The sequence below is a fragment of the Narcine bancroftii genome, chromosome 5 (assembly GCF_036971445.1).
Source record: "Narcine bancroftii isolate sNarBan1 chromosome 5, sNarBan1.hap1, whole genome shotgun sequence".
NCBI lineage: Eukaryota > Metazoa > Chordata > Chondrichthyes > Torpediniformes > Narcinidae > Narcine > Narcine bancroftii.
In genome coordinates, this window is record NC_091473.1 from 68,242,345 (window position 1) to 68,262,025 (window position 19,681).

At 39.2% G+C, this 19,681-nt stretch overlaps 1 long non-coding RNA gene across 2 annotated transcripts; it reads right to left on the reverse strand.

Moving 5' to 3' along the window:
* Positions 1-1,748: 1,748 nt before the first annotated feature.
* Positions 1,749-19,598, reverse strand: LOC138763480 (uncharacterized). 2 transcript variants are annotated; one of them, XR_011357602.1, is made up of 3 exons: positions 18,876-19,598; positions 3,433-3,604; positions 1,749-1,930 (listed from the first exon to the last, which is right to left on the reverse strand). It is a non-coding gene; the product is annotated as an uncharacterized lncRNA (long non-coding RNA). The 2 variants fall into 2 exon arrangements; XR_011357601.1 differs by having other exon boundaries at positions 1,749-1,944.
* Between the last annotated feature and the right edge of the window lie 83 nt (positions 19,599-19,681).

Sequence of the window (19,681 nt, forward strand, 5' to 3'; positions counted from 1 at the left end):
CTGCCACATGTGGGAGACCCCAGTGGTCATCATTGGGTTGAAGCAAAGTATTTTGGAACCTTGGTGGCATTGCATGGCAATTATTCACCCTGGTTCAAAAGAGGTTGGCCAAAAATGTACAACGTGGCTAACTTCACCATCTTGGGAAGGTGTGATCGTGGAGATCTTTGGGGCTTTCTATGATGCAGTCTCAGGACCTGGAGGTACCCAATAACCTGACTATTTCACGGTCTATTGTTTCATCTATGCAATCAGATAAAGAAATTCAAACATCTCAATCATTTAAGTTTTGAATTTGAATAGGAATTGCCAGATGCAAAAACTAATCATCATTGAGGACAAGCATGTTGATGTGGCATGAAAAATAAAGGATCCAGTAGTCCTGATATCCAGTCACAGTTAAACCTCTGCCATACCAGCTGAGCATCAACGTCGCATTGATCATCAAGAGAAGAGATGGTGATTTTAAGAAAATTGTCTATAGTAACATCTTGTGAAATTGCACTGAACATTTCATACCAGCGTGACAGTATTTCATAGCGAACGTGATCACTCAACCACAATATTTGGCAGCTTTTAATAACTTCAGTACCATCTGAAGATTAGAATGAGGGCTACTGGACTAAACTTGGATGTCCCTTTGGTCAACAATACTATGATCTTTACTGTGGATTGACAGGTTGGAGAAATCATCATTGTAGTATCTTAATGGCCTTTATTGCACAAAGTTCTCATGCAAAATCTGGCATTTATCATTGCACAAAGTTCTCATTATTGGCACAAAGTTCTCATTATTGCACAAAGTTCTCATTATTGCACAAAGTTCTCATGCAAAATCTGGCATTTATCATTGCACAAAGTTCTCATTATTGCACAAAGTTCTCATGCAAAATCTGGCATTTATCATTGCACAAAGTTCTCATTATTGGCACAAAGTTCTCATTATTGCACAAAGTTCTCATTATTGCACAAAGTTCTCATGCAAAATCTGGCATTTATCATTCCACTAATTGAGCATACAACATTAAATATGATCGAATGTGTGTCATGAAAGTTGACAGTGATGCTTTTGAAATCATTGCAAGGTAAGTTTTTCGTTTATCTTTCTACCATGTCTTTTGTAATGTCATGTTTTAAAGCATTTAACAACTTTTGGCTTGTGCACACTGAAAAGTAGGATCTTCTTGACTTTTATAACCATTTGTGGGAGCATTTGGAATTTTGTCCACATCCACTTCCAGAACTCACTCATCCTCCTTTTGTCTATTTTGTTTGGCTCCTCTTCCATTATGATTGCAAACAGCAGGATTTTCATGAGGAAATCCATGCTACTCATTGTATCATTTGGTGGAGGAGTAAAAAAAGAGGACATCAATTGGAGACTGCTTCATTGTAATACTTGGGATGGAGCTTGGCTTCTCCTTAACACTTCAAAAAAAGACAAAAAAAATAAACCTCAAAATTTGTCTAAACTTTACATCTTTTAATTGGATCACTTCCACTGAAAAGTCAGGCCTTGTTTACTTACCTGTAACCTGCACTACAAACCATTTCTAATAGGAAAATAAATGGTAGAAATTCTGATGTTTTAAACATACATATTTGTATTTTCATACACGTGATAATATGGAATATAGGTAATAGTCATGCCCAACCAAAGTAGAAGCTCTATTGGCAGTAATATAGTTTTCATTTATACTATTGAAGAAGCAGGTTTTCGCCTTTCAAAAGATTGAATCCAAACTGTATAAATTTTGTGATTTTTATTTGATGATTCTTCGGTTTCTATCATTCAACAATTCATGAATTGAACATTTTTTTATTAAAGCTGGCTGCAGTAATATCTGACACACCAATTCAGCAGAGCTGCACTGCATGGTACACCTGGTTCTTAAATGTTCTTCGCTCATGGATACTGCACAGCTTTTCCCTTTTAAAAAAAATCTAATAAGCCAAAGCAAACCATCAATTATTTAAATACACTTTTCCACCATTTCAAATGAAATTATACAATTAAACAATTATTTTCATTTTTAAGAACTTAATATGGTTGTAAATTTAATCAAACACAAATTTACTCATTCTCGCTGTCTCAAGAAATGTGGGCATCACATGTTGAGCCATTCCAAATTGCCCTTGAGAAGGTGGTAGTGAACCATTGCAGTCCTTGAGGTGTGGGTATTCCCACAATGCTGTTGGGGAGAAACCTGCAGCAATTTGACCCAGAGATAGTAAAGGAATGTTTATATATTTCCATATCAGGATGGAGTGTGGCTTGAAGGGCAACTTTCAGGTTCTGGAGTTCTCATTCTTTTGCCAACCTTGTCCTTCCAGCCAGTAGAGGTTGTAGGTTTAGAAGGTTCATTGATATAAATGGATAAACATTTTTCATAACTTAACATCAGCATTTTAGTGGTGGCATGGCTTTGGAAAATTCAGAGGTGAGTTACTCAATGTTGGGGAGAGTAATCTTACTAGTACAATCAGTAATGGGGAATTGGACCTTTTAGTACTGATTAGTTGAGATAATTTTGATGTAGTAATTGGAGGGCATAATCAATGGTTGTAAGGGTAGCTGGTGATCAGTTATTGGGTTGATGGATGGAAATGTACCTTTGGGTGTGAAATTGAAAGATGTAGGTGGAACTTCTGACAAAAAGCACAAGGCTGGGGTTGGGGGCAGTGTGGGGGGGGGGGTGGATAGGAGAGGGTTATTCTAGTTGAAATGGTAGTAGGAGACAATCTTAGGCAATTTTAGAAGGAAACTGGTTAATTATCACCACCCAAGTAGGATCTGCTCAAGGCAGCCCCTCAACATTGTGTTGATTTTGTGAACTCTGCTCTGTATAAGTATTCCATGGACCATAGATTTGTCATTGAAAATTATGAAATTTATGTCCAGGATTTCATTGCATTGGAAATTTGGGGTCCTCTGTACATTAGAATGCAGAATAGGGAAACCTGAACATGTATGGTGCAACCAGTGTAGCACAGTGCATGTTTGTACACTCCTTTGGTGCTCTTAGTGGTGGGCATTGAAGTCTTCACCCTTGCATCATATGTCACGGATGCTATCAGTGCTATTTCCAAGTGTTATTCATCATGGAGGAGCACTGATTCATTAACTGAGGGAAGATGGTATATGGTTACCAAAAGAAAGAAAGCTTTCCCATATTCAACCTGATGCTATGAGACTTTTGAGGTGAATTAGGTCGATGTTAAGGATTCCAAGAATGTTCTTTCTTGACTGTGTGCCACTCTGCCATCACTTTAGGCAGTGGGATAAAATGTCCCAGCAATTGTAGGTCAAGAATGTTGGCCAAAATTATTCACTAAGAATGCAAATTGCTTTACTGATTTTAAAACTTTTTCTAATTATACAACATATGAATTAGGAGCAGGGATATTTTAATCTTAACACCAAGAACTTACATTTTCATACTGCAGAAACTCCTCAAGCTTCCTTCATCTTTCAATAATGCCATGGCTGATCTGCTTATAGCTTCAACTCTCCAATCTTGTTTATCCACAGTAATCCTCCACTCCTTGTTCATAAGATAATTACATATCTCCCCCTTGAAGATATTGGAAAATTCCTCTTGTCCTTCAGGAAGAAAGTTCAAGAAATTCACAGTACTTTGAGGGAAAGAAAAGTTGCCCTTCCCCCCAACATTTTGTTCAGGCTATGTTTTGTCGTACCTTAATGAAAGGCTCAAGCCCGTAACATTGGTCATGTATCTTTACCTTCTGCTATATAAAGTACACCGTTTGACCTGCTGAGTTTCTCCAGCATTGTGTTATTACTTTCCTAATTCCTGTTTTAAATAAACAATTCTGTATTTTTAAACTCTGATGACTTGTTCTCGATTCTGTCACAAGGAAAAATGTTCTCTTCACATTCATCTATCAGGATCCCTCAGGATTTTAAGTGTTTCAATCATGTTGCCCGTGACATTTGTAAATTCCAGCAAGTGAGGTCTCACCTGCACCCTATAAAATCTCATCATTACATCCCTGTTGTTTACGCTATTCCTCTAGAAATGAATGCTAATATTGCATTTGCTTTCTTCACTGCCGACTCAAGCTCGAGGTCAACCTTTAGGGTATCCTGCACGAGTACTCCCATATCCCTTTGTACCTCTGAATTTTGAATGTTATCCCCAAATAATAGTCTGTCCATCTATTTCTTCTACCAAAGTGCGTGACCGTCCACTTCCCAACATTGTATTTCATCTGCCGTCTCTTTGCCCGTTCTCCTAATCTATGCAAGTCTCTCTGCATCCTTTCTGTGTCCTCAGCACCACCAGTTCCTCCATCTATTTTGGTGTCATCCAAAAATTTAGCCACAAAACTATCTATTCTATTATCCAAGTCATTTATATACAATGTAAAAAAATAACTGGATGCAACACTGACCCGTACAGAACACCACTGGTAATGGGTAACCAACATTTATAGGATCCCCTTATTCCCACTCTCTGTTTCCTGCCTATTAACCAATGCTCTACTCATGCTAGTATCATTCCTGAATTCCATGAGCTCTCATCTCATTAAGTGACCTTATATGTGGGAACTTATCAAAGGTGTTTCATCTTGTATTCGTGTGTGTGAGTTCTTAGACAACATATAGATGAAGGAAAAGGTTCTTTACTTTAAAGTTGATATAGACAGCATCATGAGGCATGCCATTGGGGTGCAAGTCTCCATTATAGCTCTGCATACTGCATGTCTCCTGCTCTGTGTCAGCAGTCAGTCAAACAGTAAGGCATTGCTAGTTGCTTTGCAACCTTGATCACAATCATTACATCTCCCTTTCTTAAAACAAAAGTAGCCTACTTTTAACTAACATGTTTTCTTTGTATAACTCTGCAATTTTAATCTTAACACCAAGAACTTACATTTTCATAATTATCAACAATTGTTAACATTGTTAAAACTTGTTTTGTGTGTTCACATTTACATACGCTAAAACTTAAAGAGTGAATGAGATAGCACTACTTCATTGTATAACAGGAGTCTTTACATTTGCTCAATGACTCTCTTAGGAGGATTCACATGTCTTGACGATCTCCTGATTGTGCTTGAAACTGAGTTGTTGCCTCAAAAGATGTCTTCTCAGGTGTGCATTCAGGTTGTTCAACAGTATCCATCTTTCCATCTACTGTGGCTGGTACCATTTGAAGATTTCAACGATTTCTTTGCAGAACAGCACATTCAGCTGTCTGAATGGTGTATGATCTTGGTTGGACTTCACTAAGGACAGTTCCCTTCTGAGTCCATAAGTTTGTTTTGTCTTTTACCCTTACTTGATCACCAGTGTAGAGTTCCAATATGTTTTTTGTTCCTCTGTTAAAGTAATACTTTTGCTTTTTTCTGTTGTTCTTTGAACTTCCTCACTTTCTCCCCCTCTTTTGTTTTTAGGAGATTTTCTTGAATGGGTAGGTTTGATCTTAGCTAACATCCCATAATCTCTCCAACTGTCTGTGACTGTTACGGCATCAGAATTGATGTGCATATGTCCTGTTCATTATCCTTGTCCATTCCATAGCTACATGATCAACCACATAGTGTTTGATTGGCCATCCCAATGATTCTGCCCTCATACAGGATGTTGCCAATTTTGTGTTTCTTAATTTTCTTGTCAAGAGGATTAGGCTGTTATATTCTGTGTAAAGTTTTGTCTTTGATCAATTCATGGGCCCAGTTTTATCAGTAAACTGCTTCTGTGTAAACTCTCTTTGAAATGTATTCGGCTGTCTTTTTGAGGTGCACTTTTCACTTCAGGAGTTTTAATTTTCCATTTGTCCAGAAGAATATTTCCATGCAAGATGTGACAGGCAAGCATCCTTGTCTCCAATTAAACAAACAAGTTAAGCAAGTCTGTGATTAAACCAAACATTTTATCACAAGAACTGAAGGTAAGAAATGTTTTGGAAAAAGAAAGTTTCCCAGAGAGATTGGGCTTCATAATTCATCCACATTTCCATATTTTGTTCTGGTAAATCTAGGCTGTACCCAATCCAAGCCCAATTTATTCAAAAGTAAAAATATTACACTAGATGGTGGTCTTAATTTTGTATCTCAGTCAAGTTCAAATTCAAGTTTATTATCATCTGATTGTACATATCGATCCCTCTTGAGATTAACATTTCTTTTGTCTTTCTGGTTCCATTTATGTAGCTATTTGTTCTTTTTATTAACTCATTTATATAAATTCCTAAATCCAAAATTCATAGTCTTTTTGGTTCAAAACATATTTCTGCTAAGAAAATGCTCTTGATTCAGAAATATATGACCTCAGAATCCCACAATGAAACATTTCTTTCTTTGCTTTATCCATTCATTCGACAAGATTTTTTGTTGCATGTTATCGTGTCACTAAATGCAAAGTCAGATTCATAAAATGATACCACTGATCACATCCTGCAAATCAGAGGGTGTGCCCTTTTTCTCTAGTCCATTTCCCACTTTTATAAACAATAATCATTCCATATCAGAATCTCGAATTTATGACAGGACATTTTTGATGGGAATCTTAATACCTGAAAGTCCACAGAAACGACATTTAATCCCCATGCCACATCCCAGGGAAGGCTCCTGAAATTCATTCCTGAAACTTCAAAGTAAAATTCCATCCTGTTCTCTTAAAGTAAGAAATCTGTCAATAAAATTTGTCAGACATGCCTTACTTTCTTTAAAGTTTCAAACAGTAAAATATCTTAACTGATTTATTGATTTTGGTTTGTGTAAAATATGAGATATTTGATTGAATTCTATGTCAATGAGTTCTAAATACTTTTATATTTAGCTGCTACTGATTAAAGTCATGAAGTGTCCAGATGTAGGATGTTCCCTTGGGAATATTTCAGTCACTGGATCATATTATTGACCAGTTATTTCTCCATCTAACAAAACAGCACACCGCAATAAAAGCACTATTTCTAAGCATCCACACAGAAATGTTTGGTGCATGAGCAAGTAAAGCTACTTACTACCAGTAATGCTAAAACTATTATTTTTTTTCTCTCTCTCAGTGGAATCTTATCCTTGGAGGATTGGGCTGAAAATGTCCAGATGGAACCATTCAAACATGACAGTAAATCTTCCAAAAAAACTTTTTTTTTACTGCAAAATACTTGAGTATTTATTCAAAATGTTATTCATATCCAAGTCATTCATCATTTTCTTTTCTTCTTCCCTCCCTTTCTATCTGAAACTAAATGATGTGGCTTCTGGGATTTTATTTGGCAAGAATGTAAAAACATTCTTGAATAACAGAAACTTATTTATATAAAACATCTCTTTTTATTTGTTCAAACAAAAAAAAGTTTTGCTCTTGGAATTCTGAGTCAATCAGATTTCACGATTTTCCATCCACTGTCTAAAATTTAAAGTTTCATTTCCAGGAGCCAACCAGCTTCCTCACTCCTTCTGAAGACAAGAATAACATTTCTTCATCAGAGGGAATTAAACCACAGCAAAACCAACACTCATGGAAATACTGATGTATTCAGAAAGGAATGTGAATCCATGAACAAAGTTGAACAACACTGGAGAAAGTCCAATCAGTGTCACAATGATTCTCAAATTGGTTTTGAGGAAGGGGAAACTGTCATCATTTGTTGCTTACATCTGAGAATGAATTACTGATGACACTGAGAGAAAGATGCTTGCACTTCATGTGATGTTTTTGTTAAATTATACAGTTGTAATTTCTATTCTTAATGTATAACAAAGCCCAAGAGCTTTCATGAAGTTTTCTACAGCTTTTTCAAGATGAAAAACAGAATCATGTGAAGTTGGTCAAAGAACTGTTTTCATTTTATGATGCATGACTTGAAGATAACTTGAGTTTATATGTGTATAGACATACAGCTCCATAACAGGCTCTTTCAGCCCATGATCCCATGCCACCCAATTAAACCCAAATGGCCTCCAACCCCCGGTACGTTTTTGGAAGGTGGGAGGAAACCGGATCACCTGGAGGAAACCTGCACAGACACAGGGACAAACAAACTTCTTCCAGCTTATGGCACAAGAAAGTACATTTGATATTGTGTCAGGACCTGCAGTTGGAACAAAGGTTATATTGTAATTGCAAAAAAAACCAGCATTTTTGTGGAGTTTTTTTTTTGCTCCCTCTATGATCATCAAACTGTGAGTATTACATTTTAAATTCTTTGTGTAAAACTCTCAAAACGAACATTCTAGTCCCCACCTTCACTTCCTTGTCCTTTCCCTTCTACACTATTTCTATTAATGCTCATTGAACTTTAAGGGAACAGCATGTCACCTTTTGAATAAGTTCTATTACATCCTTGTGTCTCAACATCAAGTTCAAGAAGTTCGTCATATCCATAAATAATGATAGTTATTCTGCTATTGCTATTACATCTCATGATCCATGGTTACTTGTTACTTTTCCACTTCATTTTGCTTACACCAGTGCCTTGTCATTTAAGCATGCCTGCCCTCTGACGTAGATATCTCTTGTTTTTTTTTACCATTTATAGTACTCTTTTTCCTCCAGTCAAACTTGCTTCTGATCTGTTAAATCTTTACATTTTTGATTTGAGGAAAAGTCTTCTGCCTTGAAGGATTAACTCTCCTTCTCTCTCCACAGATGTCTAACCTGCTGAGTGTATCCTCTCTTATTTTATTTTGTATTTCAAGCTCTCAGTATCCACAGTAGTTTGCTTCAGTTTTAATCTAAACATGTCAGAATCAGAATCTATTGCCATGAACAAGTCACCAAATTCAGTGTTTGGTGGCAGCATCATAGTGTAAACATTCATATTATAACCATCTTATGACAACTACTATAAAAAATAAAAATAACAGTGGACAAAAAGTAAGGCAGTGTCTTTGGTTCATTGATTATTCAGGAATCTGATGGCAGTGGGGAAGAAGCTGTCCTTGTGGGGCTGAGTGCTCGTCTTCAGGCTCCTGCACCTTTTACTCAATGGTACAAAGTGAAGAGTGGTGGGGGTCTTTGAGGATAGAGACTGCTTTTTTAAGACACAGCCTCATGTAGATGTCCTCAATGGAGTGACATCTGGTGCCTGTGATGTTGCAGGCTAAGTTAACAACCCTCTGGAGTTTATTCTTGTCCTGAGAGTTGGCGCCTCCATTCCAGGCAGTGAAGCAACCAGCCAGAATGCTTTCCATGGTATATCTGTAGAAGTTTACGATAGACTTCAGTGACATACCAAATCTCCTCAGACCACTCACAAAGTTTAGCCACTGTGAGCATTCTTCATGATTGCATCAACATGGAGGCTCTAGGACAGATCCTTGGAGATGTTGACACCTAGAAATTTGAAGTTCTTGTCCCTCTCCACTACTGAACCCTCGATGAGGACTGGGTCATGCTCCCCTGACTTCCTCCTGAAGTCTACAATCATCTCCTTGGTTTGCTTGACATTGAGCGCAAGGTTCTATCTCCCTCCTGTATATTTCATCATTGCCATTTGTGATTCTGCTGACAACTGTGGTGTCATCGGTGGACTTGTAGATGGTTTTGGAATTATGTCTGACCACACAGTCATGACTGTATATTGAGTAGAGCAGTGGGCTATCCTTGAGGTGCACCTGTGTTGATAATCAGTGAGGAGGAGACATTTCCAATTCATACTGACTGTGGTCTTCCAAGAGGAAGTCAAGGATCCAGTTGCAGAGGGAGGTACAGATGCCTAGAGTTTGTAGCTTCTTGACCAGCACTGAGGGAATAATGGAATTGAAGTCCGAGCTGTAGTCAATGAAGAGCAGCCGTATGTATGAGTTGCTGTTTTCGAGGTGATCCAGAGCTGAGTGAAGAGCCAGCAATATTGCATCTGCTGTGAAGCGATTGTGATGATAGGCAAATTGTAGTGGGTCTAGATCCTTGCTTAGGTACAGGTTAATTCTGGCCATGACCAGCATCTCAAAGCATTTCATCACAGTAGATGTTAATGCTACTGGGCAGTTGTCATTGACGCAGCTCACACTACTTGGGTACCAGGATGATTGATGTCCTTTTGAAGTAAATGGGAACCGCTGACTTTCGCAATGAGAGGTTGAAAATGTTTGTGAACACTCCAGCTATTTGGTTGGCACAGATTTTCAGAACCCTGCCAGGTACACCTTCAGGGCTTGATGCCTTGTGAGGGTTCCCCCTCTTGAATGATATTCAGATGTCACCCTCAGAGACAGATATCACAGTGTCCTCAGCCTTTTCAGGGATTCTAGTAGGAATTGTTTGTTTCTTTTTCTCAAAGCGGGCATAGACAGTGTTCAGCTCATTGGGTAGTGAAGCATCACAGCCATCTATAATATTCCACCCTTGTTTTATAGGCTGTAATATCCTGCACTCTCTGCAAATGCTGGCATGTATCTTTCTCTATCTTCCCCTAGAATTGCCACTTTGCTTCAGAGATTGCCTTTCGCTAGTTGTACCTGGACTCCATGTCAAGATTGCGATCCCTGGACTTAAAAGCCCTTGTTTTCGCCCTCAGCAGATTTCGAATTCTCTGATTCATCCAGGACTTCTGGTTGGGGAACATATAGTATTTGCATGTGGGCACACACTCATCCACACAGGTCTGATGTGAATGTAACCATACTCTATCAAATGTTTTTGTACATTTCTTGAAATTTGTTCCTCTGGTTTGGAGTGAAAAATTGCTTTTGAAAGAATAGACTGAAGAAACCTTTGGAAGCAACATGTTGTGTTAAATATTACTGACATTTTATTTTTGAATGCTGAAGGAGGAGTAGAAATCTCTTTTAATGGAGAGAAGAATAGAATAAAGTCTGCTAAGAGATCGGTAGATTAGGAGCAATTACAAAAAAAATAGGCCCAAATGTGTAAATTCAGGAGATGCTGCTATCTTGACATAGTTTCAAATAAGCCCATGTATGGAGAGCCTTTAGGAATATCATCCTTTTGGTTGCTTTGCTGATTGCGACATAGACAGACTGTGACTTTGGATGTGATCAAGGCAGTTACGAAGAAAGGAGTTGCTTTAAGAACCACCAAGGCTGCCGTTTAAGTATTAAAGAAGTAAGTATCATTACTGACCAAGATTTAGCAAACTCCGAGACTTACACCACCAAAATTTAAAAATGAACTTCTTTGCAACTACATTTTTCAATTGAGGAGTTTTTTTTTCTGGGCTGTGGACATCTGTCAGGTGATAGTAATCAATTCAATGCAGTTTATTAGAAGTTACAAGGTATTGAATTTATTTGTGTTTTGATATCGCAAATCCTCATGTTTATGATAAATTAATTTGTGGTCTAGAAAAGGGAGATTGAATACCACACCTCCCAAAGTGTCTACCTTTTATTTTCTCCATTGTGCACACCAATTCCAACATTTTAGTAAAGTTAACATTCTTAGGAGTTTCGGGTGTTGTCCGTTTGTCATTTCCTTGTGAAACATTACTTGCAATTTGGGGTTCGTATGAGCTAGGAAAATTCAATTTTAATTAAAAATACATCTTTTAATTTGCAAATAAATAGACTGTGAACTTCTCAGCGAGTTAAGAACAGATTTATTAGTAGTTATTACAACCCCTAGGGAGGTATTGTATATGGAAATATTTTGTAGAATCATGGGATTGGTTATTTCTATATTTATTTGTATAAAGAGTACAATATTTGGCAGGAATTTGGCAGATATGTTGCCGATGTATTTTAAGTATTTCAAAACAGAATTTCATTCTGACTGAACCCATCCCAAGTCTGCCAATATAATGGAGTTATGAAATACCAGGAGTCCCAACACAGGATCTCTAGTTTGGTGTTTGAGAGATGAGAAAACCCTTTCCTGTCCCATGACTTCAACATTCCTTCCTTTAACTGTAAGGAATTTAAGTTTGACACTCTACAGAAACACAGCTGTTTGCTATTTCTATAAGAGCAAGTCGATGGTAACAATATAGGCTCCAGAATGGAAAAAGTAGAACTTGTATCCCATTCCATCAGGATGCAAGAACAAAGGACTAAAGAATTTGTATTTAAATGCACATACCATCATAAATAAAGTGGAGACCTTATAGTATTGCTACACATTGACAGGTGTGATGTTGTGGCCATCACAAAATCGTGTCTAAAAGATGGATGTCATTGGGAGCTTAATGTCCAAGGATACACAGTGTATTGAAAGGATAGACAGCATGGCTCTGTTGGTAAGGAATAACATTAAATCATTAGAAAGAAGTGACAAAGGATCATAATATAAAGAATCATTGTGAGTTAAGAAAATGGCAAGGGTGAAAAGACACTGTTTGCAGTTACATACAGACTTGCAAATAGTAGCGAGGATGTGGATAACAGCAAATAGAAACAGCATGTCAGAAGGACAATGTCATGGTAGTCATGGGGGGATTTTAACATACAAGTAAATTGGGAAAACTAATTTGGGACTAGATCTAAAGAGAGAGAATTTGTATAAAGCATATGATGGTGTACCTGGCAGAGTATTGAAAATCTGCACCAGCCAACTAGCCAGAGTGTTCATGGACATTTTCATCCTGTCATTGTGACAGAAAGAGGTTCCCACAATCATCCTGGTACCCAAGGTAGCCTCAACGACTATCACCCAGTAGCACTAACCTCTACTGTGATAAAACGCGTTGAGGGGCTGGTCATTCCAAGAATTAACACATACCTAAGCAAAGGTCTGGATGCACTGCAATTCACCCATCATCACAATTGCTCCACAGCAGATGAAATATCGCTGGCTCTTCACTCAGCTCTGGATCTCCTCGAAAACAGCAACTCATACATACAGCTGCTCTTCATTGACTACAGCTCAGCCTTCAATACCATTATTCCCTCAGGGCTGATCAAGAAGCTACAAACTCTTGGCCTCTGTACCCCTGCCCCCACCCCGCAACTGGATTCTTGACTTCCTCATTGGAAGACCACAGCCAGTACAAATTGGAAACAATGTCTACTCCTCACTGATTATCAACACAGGTGCACCTCAAGGATGTGTGCTTAACTAAATGATTGTGTGGTCATGGACAATTCCAATGGCATCCACAAATTTGCTGATGAGACCACAATTTATGGCAAAATCAAAAACAGCAATGAGTAAATATACAGGAGGGAGATAGATCAGCTCGTTGAGTGGTGTTACACCAACAACCTTGTGCTCAATGTTAGCCAAACCAAGGAGGAGATTGTGGAGTTCAGGAGAAAGTCAGGGGAACACAACCCAGTCCTCATCGAGGGCTCAGTAGTGGAGAAGGTCAAGAACGTCAAATTCATGTCAACATCTCCGAGGATCTGTCCTGGAACCTCCATGTTGTTGTAACCACAAAAAGACTCGCCAGCAGCTATACTTTGTGAGGTGTCTGAGGAAATTCAGTATATCACCAAAGACTCTAGTAAACTCCTACTCTTACCATGGAAATCATTCTGCCTGGTTTCATCACTGTCTGGTATGAAGCTGCCAGGTCTCAGGACAAGAATAATCTCCAGAGGGTTTTAACTAGGCCTGTGACATCAAAGGCACCAGACTTCACTTCATCGAGGACACCTACATGAGGCAGTGTCTTAAAAAAGCAGCTTCTATCCTCAAGACCCCCACAACCTAGGCCATGCCCCTTTCACTCTGCTACCATTGGGGAAAAGGTACAGGAGCCTAAAGACGAGCTTCTTCCCTGCTGCCATCAGATTCCTGAATAAACACTGAACCAGTCACTGTCTTACCTTTTGTGCATTATTTTAAAAAAAAATGCATTTATTGTTATAAGATGGTTTATAATATGAACGTTTGCACTACAATGCTACCTCAAAACACGGAATTTTGTGACTTGTTCATGGCAAAAGATTCTGATTCTGTTGAGATGGCTTTTAAGAGCAGCTTGTTATTGAGCCCACTAGTGGATTGGCTGGATTGGAATGAATGTTGTGCAATGCATCAGAGGTGATTAGAGAGGTTGTGATCACAACATGATTGAGTTCAATTTGAGATTTAACTAATGTCAGATATGTCTGTATTTCACTGGAGTAAAGAGAATTTAGATTTCAGATTCAGATTTCAGATTTATTGTTAAAGTACATACATGACATCACATACAACCCTGAAATTCCTTTTTACTGTGCGCACAGCAGAATTACACTAATTGATAGTGCAAAATGTAAACATGTAAACAAACAAAGAACTCTAAACAGATAATGAATGTAAACAAACTGACCATGAAATACAGGGAGACAAAAAGAAAATCAATATAGTGCACAAGTAAGAGTCCTTGAATGAGTGTCTGACTGAGTTTGTCATTGTGGAGTCTGATGGTGGAGGGGTAGTAGTTGATCCTGAACCTGGTGGTATGAGTCTTGTGGCACCTATACCTCTTTCCTAATTGAGGCAGCAAGAAAAGAGTGTGTGGTGGGTGGTGTGGGTCTCTGCTGATTGCTGCTGCTCTCCACTGCTAGACTTCCCTGTAGATGTACTTAATAGTGGGGAATGTTTTGCCTGCGATGTCCTAGGCTATGTCCACTACCTTTTACAGGGCTTTACACTCAGGAGTATTGGTGTTCCCATACCAGACCATGATACAGCCAGTCAACACACTTTCCACCGCACACAGGTGTGGTGGAAATTACCCAGGGTTTCTGATGTCATAAACTGCTGAGGAAGTAGAAGCACTGATGTGCTTTCTTCATGATGCCATTATGTTGGATGTTGGATCCATGAAAGGTCCTCTGAGATAGTCACCCCCCCCCCAAAGGATTTAAATTTGCTCACCCTCTCCACCTCTGATCCCCCAATGATCGCTGGCTTTCCTTTCCTGAAGTAAGCAATCAGCTCCTTAGTTTTGGTGACATTGAGTGTAAGGTTGTTGTTGGTGCACTATTCAGTCAAGTTTTCAATTTCCATCCTGTATACTGACTCATCACCTTCCTTTATACAACTCACTACCGTGGCATCATTGACAAATATGTAGATGGTGTTATTATTGTACCGAGCCACACAGTTGTAGGTGTAAAGTGAGTAGAGTAGGGGGCTAAGAAAATACTTCTGTGGATGGAGTTTGTGCGGGAAATTATGAAGGTGCAGGATAAATAGATACCAAAAAGAGGAAATATTCAAATGGAAAAGTGTCACAATGATGAGGGAAGACAAAGCCAATGTAAAAGCTACAGAGAGGGCATGCAAAGAAGCAAAAATTAGAGGGAACTTTTAAAAAACTTGCAGAAGATAACTATAAAAAAAACTCATAAGGAGGGAAAAGATGAAGAATGAATGTAGGCTAGAAAATAATATAAAAGAGGATACGTAAAGCTTCTTCAAGTATATCAAGATTAAAAGAGAGGTGAGAGTAGATAGAGGACCATTAGAACACGATGCTGGAGAAATATTAATGGGAGAGGAGGATATGGCAGAGGAACTAAATGAGTATTTTGCATCAGCTTTCTTTGTAGAAGACATTAGGAGTGTGCCAGATGTCGAAGGATATCATGGAAGGGAAGTGAGTGCAATTACTATTTCAAGGGAAAGGTGAATGTGTAAGAATAGCTAAGTCTCCCAGACCAGATGGATTGCACCCTGATTCTGAAAGAAGTAGTGGTAGAGATTGTGGAGGCATTGGTAATGTTCTTTCAGGAATCAGCAGATTCTGGTATGGCCCTGGAGGAAAATTGCAAATGTCACTCAACTATTCAGGAAGGGAGGGAGTCAGCAGAAAGTAATTTATAGACTGGTTATGTTGTATATTAATGTTTTAGATTATGGAATGAATGGCTTTGTGGCCATGTTTGCAGATGATACGAATGTACGTGAAAGAGCAGGTACAGTTGAAGAAATAGGGAGACTACAGAAAGACTTGGATGGATTAGGAGAATTGGCCAGAGAAGTGACAAATGAAATATAATGTTGGAAACTGTACATAATGAACTTGGTAGAAATAATAAATGGGCAAATTATTTTCTAAATGGGGAGAAAATTGAAAATACTCAACAGCAAAGGGACCTGGGAGTCGTCATGCAGGATAGCCTGAAGATAAACTTGCATGTTGAGTTGGTGGTGAAGAAGCAAATGCAATGCTTGCATTCATTTCAAAAGGTATATTGATGTGTGATGTTGAAGCTTTATAAGGCACTGGTGAGACCTCATTAGGCATATAGTGAGCAGTTTTGGGCTCCTCATTTAAGAAAGGATGTGCTGACATCGGAAAGGGTTCAGAGGAGGTTCACTAGGATGATTTTGGGAATGAAAGGCTTATCTTATGAGGAGTGTTTGACAGCTCTTGGCCTGTACTCTGAAATTTAGGATGATTTCAGGGGATCTCATTGAATGTTGAAAGCTGTGGACAGAGTAGATGTTGAAAGGTTGCTTCCCATTGTGGGAAAGTCTAAGACAAGAAGGAACGACTTCAGGATTGAAGGGTATCCACTTAGAAAAGAGATATGGAAGCCTGAGGGTGGTAAATCTGTGGAATTTGTTGCCACAGATCGTGCGGAGGCCAGGACATTGGGTGCACTTAAGGCAGAGATTGATAAGTCCTTGATTACCCAAGGCATCAAAGTTTATGGGGAAAAAGCTGGGTAGAGGGGCTGAGTGGGAAAATGGATCAGCTTATGATTAAATGCCAGGGCAGGCTTGATGGACTGAATAGCCTATTTCTGCTCCTATGCCTTAAGGTCTTATGATCTTCTTGTACAGCAGTTCAGGCATTACTTATGGTTGAAGCTACCAAAATCAGAGCCAGAATTGTTGGCTCTGTCATTAAAATGTTAAATACTGATCATTAAAATAACCAGAATGAACATTATCTAATTGCATTTAATGAAGGGCTCAGACTCTAAGTGTCAATTGCCCTTTATTTCCTCTGGATGCTACATTGCCCGCTAAGTTTCTTCAGCATGCTTGTATATTGGATTACGTAATTCTGGACAAGCAATGAATTCTAATTAAAGTATAGAAGAAAAAGAATGAGTTATTGCTCCCAGCTGATTCAAAATATGCTTCTTGCTGCCTTCTCAGACAGGTGCAAGCAATGGTTCAACTTTTAGTCCACAGACCTCAAAAACAGAAGAAAATAGAGCAGATCAAATAATGCTGCTGAAGGACTTGGCTGAAAAATTGGAGCTGAGTCTTGGAAGAGTTTAGGTTGCTGGAGAATCTTGTAATAGTTCTGGAAATTGTTGTGAAAAGCAAGTAAAGTCTGAACCCCAAAGGTGAAATTAAAGTTTTGAAGTCAAGGGAGTAGTTGACCAGGTGTGGTATCAAGCGACATTGAAAATTGAATTCACTGGGAATCAAAATGTAAAGTTATTTATTTGTTGTTTGCTCAAAGGAACATGACTGTGGCAGTGTCCTATGCCCAAGCAACCTTCCTCCGCCCAGAAGAAAGAAGAGGACATGCGCACTGATGATTTCAAAATACTAAATTTCTGGGTAAAATCCTCAAACTGAAGCAGGTAATGTTGTTTCTATTTTTGGACTTGTCACGAAGGAAGAATAGAAAGAAATCAGCAAAGAGGCTACATGTGACAATCAGACTTGAGATGGCAAGAAGTATTCACATGACACAAATACCGTCAATGACCATCTCCAGCAAGTTGTTTGTAACTCACAATAACATTGCAATCGCCAAATCCTAGACTATCAACCAAAGGTGTGAGAGAGAGATTCACCATTTTTCAAAACCTAGTTGGAACAGTTTACTGAATTCTACAGGAATCTATTTTTAAATTTAAAAAAAATTTAGACATACAGCACGGTAACAGGCCATTTCAGCCCACGAGTCCCACTGGCAGGAGGTAATAGTCCAATAAGGGAGAGCACACCAACAATCAAGGGGAAGGGGAATGACTGTGAATGGAGAGGGAATGGGGTGGAGAGCTGGATGGAAAAGAGAGAGGAACAATGGGGAGTAGGATAGCAGAAACTGGAGGTCAACATTAATGCCATCTGGCTGGAGAGTGCCAAGACAGAAAGTTAGGTGTTCCTCCACAAATTTATGGGTGGTTGTGGTTTGACAGGACATGAGTCCATGGACAGACATGTTAGCACAGGATATAGTGTTGCACGGTTGGTGTAGCAGTTCGCTCAATGCCTTTACAGTGCCAGCGGTCAGGAACTGACTTGGGTTTGAATCACATGCTGTCTGTAAGGAGTTTGTACATTCTCCCCATGTCTGCCTGGGTTATCTTGGAGGACTCCAGTTTCCTCCCACTGTGCAAAATGTCCCAGGGATGTAGGTTAATGGGGTGTAAATTGGACAGGACGGACTCATGGACTGAAATGGCCTGTTACCATGCTGTATGTCTAAATTTAAAAATCAATAAATAAATAATTTTTACAAAGGAGCACAAGGACATCTGTTCAAGGCGAGTGGAGTAAAGATTGGGAAAGTCATCAGATGCAAGTTCTTCCACAGAGAGGGTTGAGTACCTGGAATGCATTGTTGGGAGTGGTGGTGGAGGCTGGTAAATAGGAACATTCAAAAGACTCGGATATGCACATTGATGTCAGCTATATGGCTATGGGTCTGGAGTAGGGAAGGGTGAGGTTGTTGTGAGCCAAGTTTAGGTAGATTGGTACAACATCATGGGCTAAAGGGCCTGTATTGTGGAATTTTGGTTCCTACTCTTTTTTGGAGTATTCTTCGCTGCTGTTCTTCAGGATGCCAATTCAGACCTGAAGTTAGGGGTCTTCTTACAAACAAGGGCTGATGACAGGCTCCTCAACCTCGCAAGAATGAAAGCAAAAGTAAAAGTGAGGGGCATTGTGGCGCATGAGCTATGGTTTGCTGATGACTGTGTACTGGTTTCTCATTCTCTTGAAGAATTAGAAGAGATCACCAGACACTTTGCTGGTGCTGCTAAGAACTACAGATTGACAATAAGCCTGAAAAAGACAGAAATTTAGTACCAACCGGCCCGTCTCCAGCTACGAAGAACCAACTGTCCTCATTGATAACACTCGTCTCAATGCTGCCAATAAGTTTTGCTTCCTGGGCAACACAATAATATCCTCAGTTGCTCAAGAAGTGGAGATTCAGTCGAATCAGAAAGGTCTGCTTTGCCTTTGGTCAGCTGAAAGATCGAGTTTGGTCACAGAACATCAGGTTGGTCATCAAGTACAAGGTGTCCAGCACCAATGTCATATCAGCCTTGCTATTTGGATGTGAGATGTGGTGCCCATATCAGAGTCACTTACTTCAGCTTGACCAACTAATGAAGATCACCTGGTGAGACAAAGTTTCCAATACCAAGGACCTTTCTCGAGCCAGAATGCCAGCAGTTTCAACCTTGATGATGTCAGCCCATACGAGACCAGGATACAGCCAGTCAGCTAGGGTTTCCATTGTCTTACCAAACCTCCACAAACTCCTGAGGAAGTAAAGGCGCTGGCATGCTTTTTTTCACGATGTCATGTGTTGGGTCCAGAAAAGATCCTTCAAGATGATGACTCCCAAGAACTTAAATTTGTTCACTCTCTCCACCTCTGATTCCTCCAATGACCACTGAATAATACACATCTGGATTTTCCTTCCTGAAGTTAAAAATCAGCTCCTTGATTTTGATGACATTGAATGAAAGGTTATTGTTGGAGTGTAGTGGTGTAAACAGTGGAGGAAACACAGACACCATGTTGAGGGTCATTAACAACTGTTTTTATTCAAATTCAGCCCACCCCTATAAGGACAGCATGAGCTCAGTCACCTGGTACATTGTGACA